Raw genomic sequence first — 22,188 nt, 5'->3', positions numbered from 1 at the left:
ACAGAGGGTCTTCTTGACTTGCAACTTACTTTGTTTAATATTAGTATAACTCAGACCGCACTGGGTTGCCACCACCGCCGCTGCCGCCATCGTGCCAGCCCCTCGGGTCTCCGTGAGGCCGGGTGACGCTCCAGAATGGGAGACAAGCCAATTTGGGAGCAGATTGGATCCAGCTTCATTCAACATTACTACCAGTTATTTGATAATGATAGAACCCAACTAGGCGCAATTTACATTGATGCGTCATGCCTTACGTGGGAAGGACAACAGTTCCAGGGGAAAGCTGCCATTGTGGAGAAGTTGTCTAGCCTTCCGTTCCAGAAAATCCAGCACAGCATCATCGCGCAGGACCATCAGCCCACTCCAGATAGCTGCATCATCAGCATGGTTGTGGGCCAGCTTAAGGCGGATGAAGACCCCATCATGGGGTTCCACCAGATGTTCCTATTAAAGAACATCAACGATGCTTGGGTTTGCACCAATGACATGTTCAGGCTCGCCCTGCACAACTTCTGCTGACCTCCTCTCAACTAGGCACTCACGCTGTTTCCTCCTCCCTCCTCTTCCCAATACTATTCCCACTCCTCCAGATGCTCCAAATATCATGCACAAATGAGCAGGGCCGCGGCGGGAGTGGGCGCAGTGCGCTGCTGCCACCGAGGTGTTGTGCATGATGTTTGGACGCTAGACTAGTTGCATCTGATGGGAGAAATTTGTGTTGTACTAGCGCATGCCTTGGAAAGACTTAAGTAATGGAAAAGGTTGTCCTTTTTTTTTTTTAATCTACTGACAAGTTGCTCTAGTAACCCAAAGAAGTGAAGGAGAAAGCAGCTGCCTCACCGCCCAGACATTGATTTGTTCAGATGTTTCAATGCCTTATGATACAATAAAACCATAAAAATTTTCTTAACAACAACAAAAAAAATTAGTATAACTATGGCAGCTTTCTTTTAGTTAGGGTTTGTATGGTGTATCTCTCTCCATTATTTCACTTTTTTTCCTGTATCTTGTATTCAAGATGCTTCTCTTGTAAGCATTGCGTTATTGGGTCTTGTTATGTTTTAATACAGTCTGACAATATAAATGTTAAGAATTATTTACATTTAATATAATTGCTGAAACCCTTGGGGTTTTTTATGTTATTTTTTCCAATTTGTTTCATCTGTTCTACATTTTTTTCTTTACTTTCTTTGGAGTTAACCAAATTTGCTTTACTACTCCATTTTTTTCACATCTTAGCAGTTATAAATAATCTTTTGACATTCTTTCAAAGGTTATGTTAGAGATTCAACATGCATCCTGCATTGGTTAATGTATAATACAAATTTGTACTTTTATCAATTTCTGTACAATTGAAGCATATTTGAACATTTTGACTTTATCTTCTTTCTGCCTTTTAGGCTAACATTCTCATGTATTTTAAATCTACACATTAAAAATTTAAAACCTTTATAAGGACATTATTAGTATTGGCTTATATAGTCAATATTTATTTAGATTTACTTACATATTTATCTTTCTTTTACTATTCATTCTTTGCTACAATTTTTTCCTGTCATTTAGCATCACTTTTCTTCTGCCTGAAAAACTCCCTTGTATTTATTTCCTTTACAGCAGGCATTAGTGACAAATTCTTCCAGAAAATACAGTGTTCAAGGCTGTGGGTCCAGCCAAAATTTTACTGGAAACACAGAGAAGAGAGGACTTCTTGAGCTATATTCTGTGACTATGAGATTAATGAAATCCAGACTTCAGGAAATTCTATAGGTGAAACATCCCTAGATTTTCAACAGATAAAGTGTGAGGAGAAGAAAGGATTAGAAGGAGGTACAGTGGATTAAAAGAGATTTACATATCAAACATTTCTTAATGGGCAAGTCTAGACTATATTGTCTAGGGATGCATATGGGGGTAATAAAGCTATAAACACAAGAGAGAGATTACAATAAAAGTGTAATAAAAGTGTAAAGGTTGCTTCTAGGGAAGGTGGTGCATTGTGATCAGGCTAGCACACAAGGAACGTTTCCAAGTGGCTGGAAAAGTTCATTTCTTTATGGCTGTTACAAAAGTTTCTGCCTTAAAATAATTTATTAAGCTACACATTTGTTTTGAGTGGTTTCTGTCTTTGTGCTTTTTATTTTACAATAAAAACATACAAAGTAAAAAGTGAATTAGAAATTAGTAAAATTTCAACTTCAGTATTTTTTGTTATCTTACTTTGGCAGGGATATTTTACACTTTAGGGTGACTTACCATTGTCTTTTGCATCCATAATTTTGGTTGAGAATTCAGCTGTCCGCCTTATTGTTTTTAAAAACAATATGTCCTTTTTCCTTTAGCTATTAATATTTTATCGTTGTCTTTGGTTTTCAACAATTTTATTACCGTGCACCTTGCTGAAGTTTATTTGCATTTGACTATCATTGAATTCATAGTGTTTCCTATAACTGTGGCTTCAAATATTGCTTCTACCCATTCTTTCTTTTCTCCTCTTTCTGACATTACGATGTCCTGAATATCTCTTACTTTCTTTTTATCTTGTTTGAATCTTTTTTCCTCTGTGATTCAGTCTAGATATTTTCTACTGACCTATATTCTAGTTCATTATTTCTTTCTTCAGCTATGTTCAGTCTGCTCCTAATTAATTTCTTGAATTTAAATTTTGTTTATTATGTTTTAGTTCTAGAATTTCCTTCTTACTCTTTTTTATAGGTTTTAGTTTTCTGTTGAAATTCTCCATCTCGTCAACAACTTTCATTCATACGTTTAATAAAGTATTTAAAGTCTGTGTCTGATAACTCCAGGATCGATATAGTATCCAGATCCCCTGTGGATCTCTTTCTATTGTCTCTGAATGATTTTTGGTCACTTGGCTTATCTCCTCATATTCTAGAATATTTTTAAAAAGAATGTTGGGCTTTATTCTTTGAAAAATTATGGAGATTATTTGAAGTTCTGGATGATGTTATTTTTCTTCCTGGAAGTTAATGCCAGCCAGTTAAGTGAACCAAGTCACCTTAGTCCAACCGGGTTTAAGCTGATTTTACTTTTTGTGAGAGCTGGTCTATACCTAGTTTGCCTTTATGCTTAGAGTGCTGTCCTTGAGGGATCCCAGCTGAAAGCCTAGGGTGTTTCTCAGTGCCTATCCTCCTTGAGCCATGACCTCCAATTTTGTTCATGAGATTGCGGAAAACTATCTTCAGTCACTTACGAGCAGGCTAATGCTTCAAGGACAGAGTAGAACTGCATTTTGATCTTAACTTCTTTGTATTTATCTTCTGTCTGGAATGTTGTCTACTGATGCCCTTGCTGCCTTGATAGCTCTCATAATCCTTCAAGTAGTTTTTAAAATATATCATCCATTTTGTTCCCAGTTGTTCTTTGTGAAGGGTTTGTCTAATAGAAGCTAGTCTGTCATAGTTACAAAAATAAGTCTCTTTAACTACTATTTATTGATCATTTACTCAGAGGTCCTGTTATTTTCTCACATCACTCTTGAGTTTTTTCTTTATTGAACTCTCTATAGTTTATAATTATTTTTATGTTTCTTTTTTTGACATCTGTTTTCCCCTTAGACTGAAAACTCAGTGGGTCATCAGGAATCATGTGTTTTGCTCATCAATGAATCCTTGATATCTAGCCAAGAATAGGCACTCAATAAATATTTTTAAAAAATGAATATAGGCTCTTGGTCTAAGCATTTTATATACTTTATCTCATTTAATCCTTTCCATAACCATATGAAGCAGGTATTGTTAGCTCTGTTTTAGTGAAGAGATAACAGAAAATTAGAGAGATAAGTAACTTCACATGGTCACTAGATGTAAAATGTTCTGTAAAACTCCTCTTCCTGCACACCTCATCATTATGCTTCTGCAACCTGTTACGTGCAGCCAGCTTTTTATTTTTCAACATACAGGTTATAAAGTGTGTTCCAGTTCCTTCTCTTCATTTTCTCCTTCCTCCTTTTGTTAATACTTCATGCCTTGTTTTTTTAGGCCTTCAGTGCTCATAAGCATTTCATTACCCAGTGAGCTGGAAAAATAAAAGACGATGAAGCTCACATAGCTGAGCAAGGAGTCTATGCTCCAAAACACCAAGAGGAGGGTGCGTCCTCCCCTCCCCTCAGGCCACAATTGGTAGCTTTGGTAACTAGACTCATTCATTTAAAATTTTTAAACATTTAATTTAATTTTCTTCTAAAATACACTGTATTTTTTAGAGCAGTTTTAGGTTCACAGGAAAAATGAGCAGAAAGTACAGAGAGTTCCCACATACCCCCTCACACACATACAGAGTGGTGCATTTGTTACCATCGATGAACCCACATTGGCTCATTCATTTTTATGCTGTATAAAACCATCTGGGATCGTGTGTTTGCCCAGTTTCAGCTACCTTGTGTTAAGAGTCCTCTTTTGACCTGCAGTTAAAATTAAAAAGTCTCTACTTCTTTGTCAGCATTCATTCTGTTCTTAACATGCTGCAGTAAAGTTCACTTACCCCTGAACTTTGACCGTTCTAGCACATTTCAGCGTTCGCATGCTCAAAATCAAGCAATTAACTTTAATATGCATTCTTAAAGGAAATCAGGTACAAACTCTGGAAGCCATAAAGGATCACATTGTCACATTGAGTCTCAAATCTTTGTGATGCTGCTCACACTCACGGTGCTCTCTCCTCCTGCCCAACAGACCAAGGCCTGGCTCAAGTCCCACCACAGCTGTGAAGCCTGTTCTAACAAGCTCCATCCCACGACAATTTTTTTTTCATCTTTGGCATCATATCTGGTATCACACGCTCCCAGAGAAAGTCATTAACCCTCTCTGAGCTTCAGTTCTCTTTTCTGAAAATGTGGATCAAAACACCTCCTGACAGGCTTGTAGATCAATTTATATGCACCAAATGTGTCCAGGAGAGGCACAGAGCAGACAGGCAGGAAACGTCAGTACTCCCCTTCTCCTTGCCTGCTCAGAGAAGTTTTCCTAGAGGACAGGTACACAATGTGGGAGACAAAACTGTAAAACTATATGCAAATGTGCTTGGACATAGATTAAAACGAAGAAACAAAACCTCTGTGCTATCAAGTCCTTTCTGGATTTGTAAAGAAAGGGGAGTAGGAAGTTGCCGGAGCAGAGCAGGGGAAAGATAGTAGAGCTGCCAGTGAAAGTCAAAGAAAAAGTGGGGAACAAGGCACCATGTGGCCCAGGAATATCTTATGAATCTCCATCCATCTCAAAAGGAAATGGAGCATGACATGGCTACTCATCAAGACAGGTAGCCCTGTGCAGTCTCCATCTATGTGGAGACTGAGCTTCCAGTCACAGTACAAAAGGACATGGGTGAGATTTGGACAGACAAGGAAGAGGAAAATGGTTTCTGAAGGGGGAAGACAGAGAGATCCATAACTCTAGGGCACAAAATAAAGGTATTTAAGCACTCTCACCACACACCGAGACAATGAGCAAACCCACTCCATGGGGTCAAGTGCCTGCAAAGTCAGCAGGAAGCTAATCATAAAGGATTTTGAATGTCTGGTTGAGGACAATGGGTTTTGTAGGGAACTACTGGGGAACTTTGAGCTGGCATATCACATGACGACTGAGATACTTGAGCAGCACACACTGCACGGGAAAGACGCCAGAGAGCAAGTGCAAGGTTCTTACAACAGTCCTGGCAGGAGCTGAGAAGGCTTCACCTTAAATGGTTACAATGCAAATGGAGCAGAAGGAATTTGTGTTCAAGCCCTGCCTTCTAAGATATTCCCGTGGCCTCCATTTCTTCTGGATTCTTTCCCAGTATCACTATATGGCAGACTTCAGGTGTTTAAATATGTTTTTTTTAAAGTTGGTGAGCATTAAATATATATATATATATAAAATATACATTTTAAAATATATTTTAAAATACATTTTAAAATATATTTTAAAATACATTTTAAAATACATATTTAAAAATATATCTATAAATATATATTTTTAAATGTATATTTACATATAAAATATATTTATATAAAAATATAAATAAAAATATTTATATATAAAATATATATATTTTAAATATATATTTATATTTAAAAGTAAAAGAAAGTAATAAAATGGCCTTAATTCTGAGGATTTATTTAAAAAGAATTGTAACACAAAGAATTGGCAAACCTTCTCCCTAACCCACCATCAAAGAGAGATCCAGAATACAATATAATATAACATCAAAACTGGTGCTATTCAACTGAGGAAGCAAAGAGCATAACTATGACAGCCATTGTGATTTTTCTTATATAGTAGACAGGATCAGCACAGGCAGAAAGAAACAAAAGCTTCTTAGCATTCATGAGTATATTGTTCCAAAATGCAGAAGGTGAAAGTCATATATGGTCATGCAGAAGTCAAGTGACCTGGGAAGAGAATTGTCCATGGCTCTCCAGGTGAGGAGGAGACAGAAATGAAGCTGGGAGACCTACACCCTTCACCCTTGCTCATGGAACCAAGCTCAAGCCTCGCTCCCCTGCTCGCAGTATAAATTGAATAGAGAAGTATCAATGAGTATCCAACTGAAAGGCTTAAGGAGGAATATTTTGGGATATTTCAAGATGCAGAAAAGGATCCAAACATCAGTTCTCAAATGAATGATGAAACATAGCTACCATTTGTTGAGACCTCTTCTGTGCCACGCTCTAAATGCCCTTCTGTTGTCATGTCACCTAATTCTCACCATCAAAGTGGATTTGGGGGTGGTCTTCATCCTATTTTATATATAAAACTGTGAAGCTCAGAGACCTGCAGTAAGTAGTCCAAGACCTTAGTGTAGAGCCAGGATTAAAATCCAGCTATCCCTCCCTCCAAGGACCTATTCGCTTGCCTTGTTATGGCATTGAATATTATCACACATAAGGCTTATAAAGTGGGGAGAAGACACCTTTATGCAGTGCCCGTGTTTTGTTGGCCTCATTTGAGTCTTATTTTCTAGTCCAAAACATCACAGTCCTCCCACTGCACAGCTGCCTCTACCTGGCCTGTGCCTTCTTGCGAAAAGCTCTTTGGTGTGGCTGGCAAGACTTCGGAACTGCATGTTTCTGTTGAAGAAAAAAAAAGTCTGAGTTAGGAATTTAGTCTCACTCAGACTCAGCCCTTTGGCCTGAATGCACAGAAAGAAGTCCAAGTCCCTGAAGTCCAGAGAAGGGAGAGTTTCTGGAGTTAAGCCAGGGTGACCTTTCAACAAGAAACACCCTTTATTGAGGCAAAGGACAGAATCTTTGCTCTTTTGCTGAAGGTGCCCCCTCCACTTAGAAAACTGTTTCCCCCACTCTCCACTTGGCTGACTCCTGCTAGGTATTAGTAACCCCCAAGTCAGGAATTGCCCCTCTAGGACACTCACCCTCCTACCTCCTGTGTTCCCACCACACCCGTGCTTTCTTCTGACATCACACTTGCCCTTTAGGTGACTTCTCTCCTGCTAAACTATGAGCTACTTAAGGTCAGAGCCGGTTTTACTCTGCTAAGAATCCCTAGTGCTATAAAATTCATAAATGTTGAGTGAATGAATGAACAAAAGTGGCCAATCCAAGCCTTTGTGGGGAGTATTAGAGTAGGGTTTAGATCTGGAGTACAGAGAGGGCCAGATACCTCCTACCTGACTCCAGAAACTTCCCCTCTCCTCTGTCACCCCTCAGACTTTGATGCTCTCTCAGTCATTGGTAGCAACGATACCAGAAATACCCTAGGAGATTCACCTTTGTCTGTGAAGTCAGAGGTGTGAAAGCAGTTCAGCTCTTTGCTTTGGGTTCACGCTTCATTCTAGGAGGCTGAAAGCTGAGGCTCTGCCCTGGTGGGTTCCTAGCAGAGGAGAAGGAAGGTGCAGTTTCAGAATCCCACCTGATTATATTTACTTCAGACAGTTATGGCTAAAGGTGCTCTAGGTTGGGGAAACAAGAATCAGAGGATGCTTGCTTCCCATTCGACAGTATATGTCAATCAACATGACCTTCTTGAGTTGACCACAACATCCTGAAGTATGATTTAGAGGCAGCCCAGAGAACCTGGTGCAAGCCCTGAGCTGACACAGTGCAGGATGACAAGGCAGACACTGGGGAAGGAAGTTCATCTCTCTGCAGGTAACTGAGTGTGCATAGGGTTTTACCTGCCCCAGTCAGGCCATGCCCTGTTCAACTTTCCACCAAATGTCTCTCCTCTGTGCCAGCTTCTGAGGGTTGGACGGAAGCCAGGTGCTGCTGCAACCATGAAGACCAGTTATTTGCTCACTTGGGCTACTCTCCTTTTGGAGTAGCCTCACAGGAGAGCCTCACCTGCAGGCAACCCCCATGCTGTATAGCTGGCTCAGGGTGGCGGTGGAGCCTCCTGTGCACAAAGCTCCTGTGGGGTGCTGCTGCCCTGGGCTCCTTTTTCCTTGTCTGTGTGCTCTGTCTGTTCACTCTACTTAAGGATTCATGAAACACATGTGAAGCAAATTGGCATCAGGGATTGGTGGCCAGACAGACTCAAGGTTGAAGTCCCTGATCTTGTACAAGTTGTCTGTTGACCCTGGGCCCTATTTTCTTTATCCATCCAATGAAGCTAAAAATTCCTACCTTGCAGGTTGTTGTGATGATGAAAGCTGTGGTTCTCAACCTTAGCTACACATTTGAATTCCCTGGGGAGCCTTAATGTGCCAATGCCCTGGCCCTACCCAATCAATCTTTGGAGAGTAGACCCAGACCCCAGTATTTTGAAGACTCCTGGGTGATTCCTAAGCGAACCCCAGGTTGTGACCACTGGATTACAGGCAATGTGTATAACCTGAGTGGCATACTGCTTTTGGAATAGACTATCCCATTAATAAATGATACCAATATTACTATAATATTATTGCTGCTCCTAATCTTCCTTCTGCCAAGAAAGGAAGTATGGTTATGGGGCTAAAATATCCAAACTGTAAATAACAGAGCACATATAAGTGACATCACTAGCCTCCAAGCTGCTCAGTGAGATAATAAGAAGAGTGGCTTGAAGTAGCCAGTCAGCTGTGAGGACCCCAGTTCTTTAAAATACATGCATGCCATCTCTCACGTCCTTGCCTCATCCAGCCTGGGTCTGTGCCAGTAGAAACATTTCCAGTTAAAGTCCAGTGCCTTTATTTCTAGTACTGATTGTCTCCTGGGAGACAGCTGTCAACTCGTGCATCCCAAGTTACCTTTGCTCTGCAGTAAACAGATGAGTCACAGTTGGCCCCAGCAGGTCAAGGAACAAGCAGCCCTGGGCCATCCTGTCTGGTAGCTGAGGCTACTGAGACAATGCCCTTGGTGCCTATGAAGGAGTCATAAAGTTGGGCTTGACACTCTAAAGTTATCTTAGTTTGCTGATTGTTTGGCTAGAGGGACTGGTGTTGAGCCCTTCCTGGCCGTATTAGGGCTTTGCATGATAAGCGTAATTAGGGTGAAGGGAGGCTGAGCAGCCTGCAGTGTCTGAGGCAGCAATGGGTCAGGCAGAGCAGTGCAGATCATTGACCTCAGTAGAAAACCCCCAAGCTGCACTTTACGTACCAGGTCCCTTCTTTTTCCAAACTAAAAATGCCCTGGGTGTTGGTAGCAGAAGGGCTGACTATAGGTTAATGTTGCTACGTATCCTGATTTGTGGGGCAGGGAGGGCTAGCTTTAGTTTTAAGTCAAATGTTTAAATGATTCTCAAATCTATCTGCCTCTTTACCTCCAAACCACCCAAGTCTGGGGCAGAATCATTAAAGGATGGTGCACTTGTGCCGACTCGACAGCCATAGCCTCCCACCAGGATCTCCACCTTCTCTCCTGCCTCACAGAGCAGCCAAAATGATCCAGCCTCACCTCAGGTCAGACCATTTCACTCCCAACGTGAAACCCTTCTGTGATTCCCTGATACTTTCAGGAGCAAGTCTGACCCTTTGACATGGCCTCCAAGCCTAGGTCAGCCTGACCATCATCCTCTTGCCGCCTTACATTGCTGCAGGTGGGTGGAAGACCTTGGCTGCTCTCAACTCCAAACTTCTTTTCCTTTTAGGTCTTGGAACCACATTCGTCCACCTACCTGGGGCTCTTTCTCAAGCATAACTCTCAACCCCCTTCAGTTCTGAGCTTAAACTTTACTTCTTTCTCCTTCCCCTTAGAGTTCCTCACACATGAGCCCCTTGAACTCTTGAGTTTGGGATCCTAACCCTTCTTAGGTTTTATTATTACCCCTTGCCTAACCAGAATCTAAGTTCCACGAAGGAGGGACCCCATCCATACTCCCCATGCCAGTGAATACATTTCGCGTAATCCCCGAAAGTATTTGCCAATGATAAGGTAAAAGCAGTGGGTTCACAAAGGACAATACCATTTGCAGAAGAAGCACTATGTAGCAAGGAAAACCCAAATGGTTACTCAGATTATGTGAGGGCCACAGTCATGGGCAAGGTCCCTGTCATGTGTAAGAGACAATGTGAGTTATTTTATCTACGTGAAATATGCCTTTTTTTGGTAATTGTCATTTTTTTCAAAGAACTTTTTGCTAGGCTATCAAAAAGGTGAACGACTCAGGAGAATGAGCATTGTAGTTGATGGTTATTTAGCACTACAGTGTGCCAGGTCCAACAACCTTATGAAGTAGGTGCTATTATTACTGCCATTTGGTGAATAGGGAAACTGAGATGCATAGGAAATTAAGTAATTTGCCCAGTGCTGTAGAGCTGATCGGTTGAAATTGTATCTGAAGCCAGGCACTGCTGTTCCCGGGCAGACACCCATTGTACTGTCTCCCTGTGGAACTGCAGACCACCTTCCAACACTGAGGGTCTTCCACATTTGCCAGAAAATACCATGGGCTGAAGATATGCAATAGGCTTTACCTCGCTCTCTCAAGAGGTGGAGCTGGTGCATGCCTCAGAACATAAAAGGGTGGGGTTTGATTTCTTATCTTCGTGAATTATTTCCGAAGAGTTTATTGTATAATCAGTGACTAAGTAATTGTGGCCATGAAGAGATACAAAGTTGTTTCATTACGGACGGTGTAATCTTGAACTTCATGGAAAGGCCCCAGGGCTCTGTGGCTTCCCATCCATCTTGTGATCCGGAATCATGCTGATCTGAAAGAGCACTGTGACTCTGGGAAATTTGTTACCAATGGATGTTAGCCACAAGTCCTGTTGGCAAATGGACCCCAGGTGGCCTGCAGTGCCAAGCTGTTTCCCTGCCAGCCTCCCAGTCTGGCCCTAACTCCCCAATGTAAGTGAAGGGCACAATGGAAACGTTATTTTAGGCCTTTCCACTTTAATTTCATTTCCTATAAGGGCATCTGCTGGTTTTTCTTCATTTTGCTGGTGCTTCCCATATGATTAGTGGAGATCCACTGAGCAAGGGCATTGACCTACTAATTGTTAAATGCATGTAGAAGCTCTGAGGGTTCGGCTCTCAACGATATCCCAATTATTACTATACATTGTTTAGATGTTCTCTTCCCCATACTGCGTTATTGGGTTCATACAGGCTTGTAGTAGTAAAATCACTTGCTCTGTTTCTAAGCCTGGTGACAATTCTGTTGTGATTAACTCTTTCCCAACTTCTTGAATCTGAGAAATATATTATTCTATTAGAAGGAGCTCAAAAATGGTACATATATGTTTCTCTTTTATAACACACTTCTATGAAGTGAAGTATCAGACATTTCATTTGCACTTTCTCATCTAACCTTCGCAACATCCTTATGCATACTTATTATTATTGTGTCCATTTTACAGAGAGGAATATTGAACACACAGTGTTTGTTTGTTTGTTTTGTTTTATTTTGTTTTTAAGTGATTGACCTATCAAATGTCACACAACTAGTAATTAGCAAATTGGGTTATAAACTCAGGCAACTGGCTTCAAGCTTAACTATTTCATGCTTAACTACTGTACTGTGCTGTTCTACTTGACTCCCTTGTACTGTTTTTAATTTGAGTGATTTTATCCATTATAGTTGAATCGATGACTACTTGTTTGTTTATTTATAAAAAACATACGGTCTTGAGTAATTAGGATGTATTTCCCAGCGTCATTCAATTTCCATGACACATATTCTTCCAACCCCAACACACACAAAACTGTGCACAACATATCATTGGATTCAGACATACAAACGTTCGTGTATTTTCCTTTTCATGATATAAAATTGTTCTCTTTCTTATACCCTATCACCTTACCATTTTTTTCAAGATGATCTGGAACCTACTCTTGGTGAGCCACTTTGGAAATTAGGGGGACTTTTCTGAGACAGAAATAGTGTCTCTAATAAATATGGAATTCCAGGGAAGGTACACATAGTGTCTTAACACTGGATGGACAGTGCTTATCTCTTCAAATGGTTTGAAAGAATCCTTCAAATCTTTTTGGAACTGATTTCACTTCACCTTAGAAATCAACCACATAACACATTGGGTTGGATCAATGCATCCTCTGTATCTCTTGGAGCAGCAGCAGTGCAGAATTTTCCTTCTAAGATCAATGGCAGGCTCGGAAAATACCCAGACATTGTACCCAATGTGACAAGCAATAAGGAGTGGAGGTAAGAGATCCAGGCCAAGTCTTGGCCTCACCCCTGCTTACTGGTCTTATGATCCTAGGCACATTACAGCTTCTTTGAGTCTTGCTTTTTATTTGTTCACAATGGACCTGACAACACCTGCTCTCCTTCTAGACTTTTCAGAGGGTGAAATGAGATGACAGCAGAAGCTGCCAGGCATGGTGGTGAGCACACAGCAGGCCCTCACTAATGTGGAGTCCAAATCCCACACCTTAGCAAGGCTGGTTTAGGAACACTCCAGGGAATGTCTCAACATTTTTCCTGTAAGGTAATTTCTTAAAATGAATACATTGCTATATCTCAGATCCCCAAATTTCCAGAATATAATAGAAATGAAGTTTCAGTCACTTCACAATGAAACCGCAAAGAAACTAAATGGAAAGTAAGTGATTTGAAGACTGTCAGAGACACAAGGAAGTAGTCTCTTAAGAATCATTTTCTTTCTTCTAGATTAGGATTTGGGAGTAGATTATTTAGATTCTTTTTTAAAGTAATTTAGATAACTTTTGAACAGTCGGACTATTTGAGGTTAGAAAGAGTGAAGATAGATAAAGGTTAACAATCATTTGATAACAGAAAAAAAAAGTGTAAATCATAGTAACTGTAACAGAACAAAATCCATTTTCCCCACTTACAAACAGTAACTATTAGGTGGACAGAACCCAGAGAAAACACTTTAGCAGTATTGTTTGCTAAAGAGAATTCCTGTAACTAAATCAAAAATATTATTTTCGTGGGCCCTCTACCAAGGCATAGAAATAATTTTGTTATTACAGGCTCAACTTTCTAGAGATGATTTTGTGAGAGGATTTCACAAATGGTTGTGCTTGTCTTTTAAAGATAAATGGTGATGAATACACTGAGAAATCAACTACAATCTTCAGGGTATGTGTGAGTCTCAGACTCAACACCTTCATGACCTGTTTCTTTTTCCTGTGAGAGTTAGGAATCCCTCCTACGTGTCTGTGCTGTTGCATAGAGATGAAAATTTACTTTCTGTTATGTTGGGTACTGGAACTGGCAGAGGTAGATCTCATCCCTCTTGGTCTTCCAGCCATTTGCCTTCTTCCTCTCTCTGCAGAAGCACATCAGTAGACACTGCTTTCAATATTCAGGCTTCTCAAGAGGCTGTGTTTGTTGTTTGTGACTTACAACTCATTAGAAGAAGGTGAAAGATAATTCTGTACCTCCGTGGCTATTTAACTCCTTGAGAACTGTGTGCTTATGAAATCAAGCAAGACTGGAGAGGGTGCTCTGGGACAGTGAAAGAAGCCCAGGACAAATGATTTTAATTGGCAGAAGCAGTGCTGACTGGGACCCCAGACAGCCACCTGAGACCACTATAACTTTTCTCACTGTTGCCTATCTCTGTTCTGGTAGATGCTGGGTTGTGGGTTAGATGTTATTTTGCTTTTAGAAAAAAAGAAAAGAAAAAAGCACCTGAAATTATCTCTGCTTGTATTCATTCATTCATCAAATACTGACTGAGTGCATATTGACAGGCAAAGATCTGTGCTAGTAGCCATAGTGATCAGTGCCAGGCCCAGGGTAAGGCAAGTGGGACACTCATCCCAGGGGCATCATTTAAGGGGACACACACACACACAAACAGGAATCAAGATAAATAACACCTTAATGCAATATTTTAAGAAATCAAAAGTAATGCAAAAAAAGTGTAGTAAAGACAGAATCAGTAACAGTGCTATGCCAGGCCATACTAGTGCCTGAGGCAAAAGGAGAAAATTGAAAGGAAAAGGGAAAGTAGAAGGAAAAATACGGATCTTGTCTTTATTCATAATGTTGATATATTGTTCATCACAGATTTTGCACTCATTTTTTAGAGTGTCACATTAAAGTATTATTTATTTTGACTTTTGTTGGGGGGGCCCTTTTAAATTCTGTATCTGAGGTAAACACCTCAGTGGCCTCACACTAGTCCCAGTCCTGATGGAGATGCAGAGCTCCTGCCCTTCAGCAGTTTATAGTAATAATGGGAGTGCTACATGTACTAAAAAAATTTCTGTATTCCAGGGTAAAAAGTGATACATGCAAGAAGAGAGGTTATGGATAAATAGCATAGGCAATAACAGGAAGGAGAGTGTATTTCTATGCAGGGGTCAGTGAAGGTTTTGGAAGAGATTGTGTTTAAATGGGATCTTACCATGTTCTGGTTGGAGATTAAGAGAGAGATGACTCCAGAAACCACATCAAGTTTTTAAATGAAGAAAGAAGCCTTACCAAGTCAGAATAGAGTAAGGGAGCTCACAGGCTTTAAATGGAGAAGGCGTGCCAAGTGTGGATGAAAGGGTGTGTTTATAGGGTGCAGAGCGTGTCTGGGAGTCCTTCCTGTGGCAAAGGAGAAGGCATGTAGGGGTGGATTCATTTTACAACCACCTTATATAAACAAGACCCTTCTTTCCAGTTCTCTGGATGGTGACAGAAGCCAGTGTGTGGAAACGAGTGAATAAATCCTGCTTGTGAATGATGAAGGAGGAGCCTTGTACCTAAAATTATCTTCATTCACCAAGTTAAATCTTGCCTCAAAGAGTGATCTCTGACCCAGCAAGCAGCATTCTGCAGCGGTCAAGATGCATACCAATGACAAAAATCTTAATGTAGAATATCAAATTGTTATAAGCCACAGTTACACAAAAGCAGAGGATAAAGCATGAATTCAGAATCTTCTACAAATTAATATCCAAGATCGAATCAGGGCTGAGCTAGAGGGTTTGATTCTGAATTCTGTAATTCATTCAGGGCCCAACCTCCTTTATTTACTACTAACCACCTCCAGGTTCAGAAACAGAGATTCTGGGAGGTTGTTTTACCCTAGTTCTCTGTTTTGAATAAGAGGAATCATTTGCGAATCTCCACTAACGCAGCTGGAGGAGGAGCAGAGAGAAGGTTCCCGCTATGTAGAGTGAAAGGGAGTGTTAGCAAGAGTCAGTAGAGATCACCTGATCCACAAGTCAAACCTAGACTGCTGGGCAAGCAATGAATAGTCACCATTAGCAATTATTTGTTGAGTTAAGAAATGAACAGCACAAATCCTGTAGATTGTATTTTTCTAAAGTCAGCTCACAATCACATAATATTTAACAGGAAGGGGGAGAAACAAGCCACCTGAAGATAAAATTGATGGCATTCTATGCTCCCAAAAGACATTCACCATCTTCCAGGAGGAGTGAAGGTATTGATTGTCCACTGGGTGACTTTACACTCACATCGTTAAAGCCTTTACCTCACCTAGAGGCTCTACTTTCTCAGAAAACCAAATGATCAAGTTACCAGATTAGAAAAACAATCTGTTTTAAGAACGAAAAAGTTTTGGCCTAATGAGCATTGATGTACTTACTTTTAACAGAGTGATAGGAAATAGTTTTTCATAGACTCAGAGGAGGTGAGCATAGAAAGGGGGCATGGATGTCACTAGCCCAGCAGTGGTACAACTGTGGAATCCCTTCTCCAGGGAAGGCCCCTCAGCTACCCCGGTATATAAAAGAAACCAAAGTGAGCTGCTGTGGCCAAAGTCAGAAAGGGCCTGGAAACCTCAAATCACAGCTTTTGCCTAACCCTAAATAAGCCAGTGTAAAACCAAACAAAACAAAACAAAAAAGGAGAAGACGATGAAAAATCCCCAAGGAAGCAGAAGCTGTGAAAGTTTGGATGATTTGCTCAAAGACACACAGGTGTAAGGGATGGGTTTGGGATACAGCTCCTGACTCCAGGTTCTGGCTTTTCCTGCTGTGCCCACAGAGAGGATGTCAAATCCAAAAGATGCCATTTCCCCTTGCAGTGTGTGCACTCACAAGACCCACATGGTGTATCTGTAAGGCGCACTGGAGTAATGGATGGAGGTCATTGGTCCTTGGGGATTGGGTGGTTCCAACCCTGGCCCAGCCACCCTGAGGGGCAAGAGACATTTTTCTCTCCATACACCTGTAACCCATCCCTGTGGGGAACATGAGCTGGGAAGCTCTAGGCTAAGTAGTCTGGCTCCCTACTCTTCCAGAGAAAAACAAGAGAGGAAAAGATTTGGGCCTGATCATGTTCTAACTGTGTCTTCAGTGCTAATCATGTACTGTTTTCAACACTTGCTCAGCAGCAAGATCTCCTATGCACCTGGAACAGGGCTGTGTGCTAAACCACGTCAGCAGAAGTTGGCTGTAGGGATGGGGAAAGAGGATAGATGCCAAATGTCTAGCACGGTGGTGACAACAGGAGATACTCAATGAAGAACATTCTCTCCCACATCCCCACCCACCCCTAGGACTGTTACCAACAGCAGTCTGCAAACCACAAGGGGTACATCAAAGCTGACTTCCAGTAAACCAGGCTTGCTCAAACTGGTTAAGAGAAAAAAAAGGAACTTTTGCTTTAAACATAGCTTTAAGGAGAAGAGTTGTGTCTCTCAACTAATACAAATATATTTAATATTTGAGATGTTGGCTACAACCACCCTTAATAATGTTTTGAAACGTTCAAGCAGTAACAGACCACAAATTGAGAGATATGCAGGCTTCCTCGATGTGCCAGCTCGATTACACTACTTACTCTGTGGACTTTCTGCTCAGAGATTAACTGTGACCGTTTCATTTCATTTCACACTTTCCCATTTAAAATGGTATGTCGCTGAGCTAATGCACTTAGCATAGCCATTTCCTGTTTGGTTTTCCTTTTCTATTTAAATACTGTAAAAGATATTGCACTATTCCCTGTGTGGGCTTTAATCAGTAAGTAATTTTATTGTGTAAATTACATAACCAGTGACCTACAAAGGCATCTGCTTCTAGCCAGTTGTGTGACCTTAGGCAAGTTTCTTATCTTCCTTGGTCTCAGGTCTTCGTTAAAAAAAAAAAAATAGGATTAATAATGCCCCCACTGTTAAGAAAATTAATTGTTGGGAGGATTGAGATAATGTGTTTACATTTCTTGGCACATAGGCCCCTTCCCAGATTCTTGTAGGAAGGTAAGAGAGTAATAATTCAGATTCTGAATGTGCTAGAACTATTCTAAATGCTTTCTGCATACTTACTCACTTAATCTTCTCAAGGACCTTGTGAGCTAGAAATTATGATTATTCCCATTTTACAGAAGAAGAAACTGGGACATAGAGAGGTTAAGGAACTTGACCCCACACACAAGTAAGCGGGGTCAAGTTTATGCAGTTGGTTCCAACGGCTGAATTCATAGCTCTACGACCCTTGACAAATGTAGGTTCCTAACATCAACATTTTTGGGTGATTCCATATGTCTGTGATTCATAAATTTTTGTGAAAGAAAGCCAACTTCTCTTTTAAGATAGTCAAAGTGCTGGACAGAAGTTTAATAATTCTATTGGTATAGCCTCTTTTCCCAAGAATAATACTAGATTCAAACCAAGTCAGATAAATGGCTGCCCAGGCACCTTCCCCTTCTCTGCTCAATGTCCTGTTAATTTAACCAAAGTCTCAGAGAAAACCAAAATCTGTCCTTTGAGTTTCAAATGAATTGCCTCATATTCCCATCTGAGGGACGCTTGCACCCCTTTCTCCTGCTGGATTCTAGATGAAGAGGGAAGGTGTACTTTTCCATACTGCCGGTCAAGTTCCAGTTCTTTCCACAGAAATATTAAATCTATGTATAAATATGTACATCACCACATTGTCCACTGTGGGCTTTCTCTAACATGTGGATCTGGATGTCAAAAATCCAATCCCTTCCCTTGATTTATACACAGACACACACAAACACACACACACACACACACACACGTCTTTATCTGTTCTGTTTTGTAATTTATATGTACTTTAGATCCTTTGCTGAAGACTTGGATAAATAAAGGGGTTTATATGATACCAATTCCAACAAATGAAAACAATTTAAAATTGATGTTATATAATTTTTTTTCCCATCAACTGGGGCCTGTACCACATGGTTCAACAATCTCCCCACCCTTCTACCCAGATTCTCACTAGTAAAAAATAGCATACTTTCCTTTTTTTATGCAGAGCAAGTCAACCCTGTCTTTGTTCTATCTTTTCCTTCCATAACTTTCCTTAGGCTTTTTTGTTCAACTCTTTGCATCAGGCTGGCTCATCAAGGTAGGAGAAATTCTGAAGCCAGCTAGTTAGATAATCTGTTTTCTTAGATGTCATTAAGATTGTCCACAACTGGAATAAGTCATGCATCTCTGAGATTAACCAACCTTGACAGTTACATAGCAAGTTTCAACATCCCATTATAATTCTCTCTCTTACAACTCAAGGCAATTGCCTCTTGTCCTTTGTTCAGAAACCCAGGGTGCAGGATTCATTAACCCTTAACTAAGATTCCATTCTAGAGATTGTGGACTTCTTGGTGTGAAAGCTGTTTTTAATTTTCTCCAACCCTTGAGGACACTGACTGGAGGTGAGGAGATAGAAAGTGAGGCAAGAGAAGCAGTTACCTGGGAAAGCTCTCAGCACTATGGGGGTGGGAAAGAAAGAGCACTGATCAAAGGACAAAGGGGCAGAGTTTAGGTGGCACCACCGGAGGTGACTCAGAGAAGGGACCATGGCAGAGACAGCCTCAAAGCTTGACTTGTCTGGGAGAATAATTTTCAGTTTTCAGTAACTGAAAATTAGGTCCAGGTCTGCCCTGTTTTACGTTTTGCTAATGTGCAGCAAGCTGCCATTTTTCTTTCCTCTATTCATTTGATCTCATGACCAGCATTTCCAATTAATATTTGTTTAACACCAGGCCTGGGGTAGATATTTGGAGAATAGACTGAGAAGAAAATGCCCGTACCCTACCCTGGAAACTTTTGGAGATACCTGCTGATTCTTCTGGTGCTGCTATACTCGTAACTGCAAAGCAAGTGGACAGCCATTCTGCCCAGATTCAGTCCCAACCAGCTTCCTACTGGGGGAAGGAAGAACACAATAGGAATTAGTGAAATTTCCAGTTTTGCCAAATACATGGACTTTGACACACAATAAAAATATGCTTCTAAAAGTTAAAAATGCCTTATGAAAGTGTACACTTACAAAGTAGAAAGCTGTTCAACCTAGTCCTGCCAGCCCTGGGAACGCGGACAGCCCTGTCCTGAAGGATGCTGCCCGACACTTCAGAGTGGATGCCATCGGATGGCTTCTCCTCAGGGAAGCCATTTGCCATCAAATAAAAATATTTCCTCTCATTTAATTATGTAGATTTTTGCTAAATTAAATGTACTAAGAGGCTGGAATCCAACATTTACAAAGGAGAAATCTCAGACTCCTCTGTTTTCTGCTGGCCTGTGCTTTCTTGAAAACAGACACTGGGCAATGGAAAATGTGGTAAAAGTTTTAATGCTCATGCTAAAAGGAAAAATACCTTTCCTTTCCTTTCCTTTACATTGGCCAGCCACACCTGGCAAGGCAAAGACCAGCTGAGTGAAAAGTCATTTGTGCAAAATCCAGCCAAGCTGTCAGTTGAGCTTAGCAAGTAGTGACTTGGAAACAAAAAAATTAGGGGAAAGAAACTCATCTTCAGATATATTTTATTTTTGGTGTTATATATATACATATATAGATACAGATATAGAATAGACAAGGAGTAGATTGAATTCACCTTCAAAGAAATGTTCTCAAGAAAATATCCCAAAACATACCATTTTAATTTATATTAATGCTTGACATGAAATGGGAGAAAATGAAAAGTAATGAAAACTATTTTCCATAAAGTAGGACATATTTGCTCTAAAATTTCCAATGTGATGCTAGTCTTTTATGGAGCTGAAAAAAGAGGGAGGCAGAAAAGAGGGACTCCTAACAATATCTGTAAGTCTTTTCTCTAATTCAGCCACAAAGGGATTTACATGTTGTTCTTGCTTGATCCCAAAACATGTGTCCCCAGGTGGGAAAAGAAATCTGGTTGTAGGGAGAGGAGAAAATTCTACTCTCAGCTTTTCCACATGGCTTTATTAAAAAATCATTTTACTTTTTTGGAAACAATTTTTATATATGAAAAATAGAAACACAGATGCTTCCTAACAGATTCTGATGGTCCCATGCCTTGAAACTGTATTCAGAAAGGTGAAGAGATAGAGATGTTTCTCTCTGCTCTGAAAAGTGGGGCAGTGCCACACAGTCACTGCCTCAGCACCACTACCTCCCTGTTCAGGGCAAGTCTTGGGATGCTTCTGAATTTGTACATAACACTGAAGTCTGCAAAAGCCTTCTCTAACATTAAATTCCCTAGTCAACTCTTAGGCCCCTTTAAACTGTGAACAAGACGACCCTTGTTCTGGAAAATCTATCTATCTTGCCAACACACACACATATACAAAAACACAACTGTTGGGCAAATAAATCTTTCCAGAGAAAATAGATTCCTTTCCAATTCAGTCAACTGTACTGAGCTGGAAAGTGAGAAACGTTATTTTTCCAGGACGAAGGAAAAACAAGATCTCTCCTTGTTTACCCTGTCTAGCCCATTTCAAAAGAAGGTCAGTTTAATGCCTTCATTAAAAAAAAAAAAAAAAAAAACTCAAGTGTTGTATATCAGAAGACACTTAGTTCCTTTCAGGCTGGGAATCATACATTGAAGCTCTGTGTTTTTTTCCCTTTGACCCAAGATACACATGGCAGGGCTGAATTGCCTACTGCCCTGGAGATGTCAAAAGTATCAGGAGTGGGAAGGACAGAGTCTGGTGATGTGGAATTCCTTGCTATTGGCCAGCCTCCTGATTGCCAGCCTGTGTCCCACCCCACTCACTGAGCATGAAAGATGGAGCTTATGAATTGATCCCCACATCATTCAAGGCCACACACATTCTCCATGCTCACTTCTCCATATTCCCCATAATTTGAGGGCCTGGATCATCCCCTTGGAGAGTGATAAAACATGGAGTTATAATGTTCCTGACTGAAGAGCATGGATAGAATGTAAATTAGACACAATGCTTGTCTATTCCCTGGGACGCTCTTTAGGACTTAAAGTTCTAAGTCTCAAGGAAGTCCTAACTATAGCGACAGTAACTTGTGTCTGAGGATTCCAGCTTCCTCGTTCCTCAACATAAATATAGTCTTCACATGTATAGCATGTAGCATATAGTTGTTGCCAAGTAAAAATTTCTGTTTCTATTTTTTCACCAAAAAATTTCTATTTGCCATTAGATATGGGAGAAAAAAGGTAATAATTTCATATATTTTCATTTCTTCCAAGCATCATTAGTTCTTGTCTTATCTAATTTGTGGTTGCCATAAGGGTATGCAATTATACATATTTCTTCTCTGCCTCATCCCAAACCTATTCCAAACAGAATAGTCTAATATATGACTGCTGGGTCACAGTGGCACATGAGCCAGAGCCAAATGGAAAAAAATGCAAAATATCTTACTAGTAACTATATTGATTACATGTTAACAAGATAATATTTTGTATATACTGGATTAAATTCAATATATCATTAAAATCAATTTGACCTATTCCTTTTTACTTTTTTAACATCACTACTAGAAATTTAAAATTACATATGTGGCCTGCACTGTATTCCTATTAGACAGTGCTGGTGTAGACTACTTTGTGAAATGTAGAATTAATAGGGTAATAATTGAAGGTAAGGGCCTACGATAATAACTAGCCTTTATGGTACATTTACTATGTCTGGCATTTTATATGATTT

General features: G+C 40.3%; 3 long non-coding RNA genes and 1 pseudogene across 4 annotated transcripts in view; 2 read left to right on the top strand and 2 right to left on the bottom strand.

The window, feature by feature from the left end:
* The window catches only part of LOC104666067, a 44,873-nt gene that overhangs the window by 3,892 nt on the left and 18,793 nt on the right, over positions 1-22,188 (bottom strand). The gene's annotated exons all lie outside the window — the stretch shown is intronic.
* Positions 58-906, top strand: LOC104666066 (annotated as a pseudogene). The gene has a single exon (XR_748498.1). The product of XR_748498.1 is annotated as a nuclear transport factor 2 pseudogene (transcript).
* Positions 7,026-19,379, bottom strand: LOC115894625. Its single transcript, XR_004054768.1, has 3 exons — positions 19,355-19,379; positions 7,727-7,829; positions 7,026-7,069 (listed from the first exon to the last, which is right to left on the bottom strand). It is a non-coding gene; the product is annotated as an uncharacterized LOC115894625 (long non-coding RNA).
* Positions 11,161-22,188, top strand: part of LOC104666068 — a 41,769-nt gene continuing 30,741 nt past the window's right edge. Inside the window, exon 1 of the long non-coding RNA XR_748501.1 lies at positions 11,161-11,224. This is a non-coding gene — a long non-coding RNA (uncharacterized LOC104666068). The remainder of the gene's footprint in view (positions 11,225-22,188) is intronic.

Source organism: Rhinopithecus roxellana, chromosome 18, assembly GCF_007565055.1.
Source record: "Rhinopithecus roxellana isolate Shanxi Qingling chromosome 18, ASM756505v1, whole genome shotgun sequence".
Lineage (NCBI taxonomy): Eukaryota > Metazoa > Chordata > Mammalia > Primates > Cercopithecidae > Rhinopithecus > Rhinopithecus roxellana.
The sequence above is the reverse complement of the archived record's forward strand: the minus strand, read 5'-3'. Positions and strand labels throughout refer to the sequence as shown.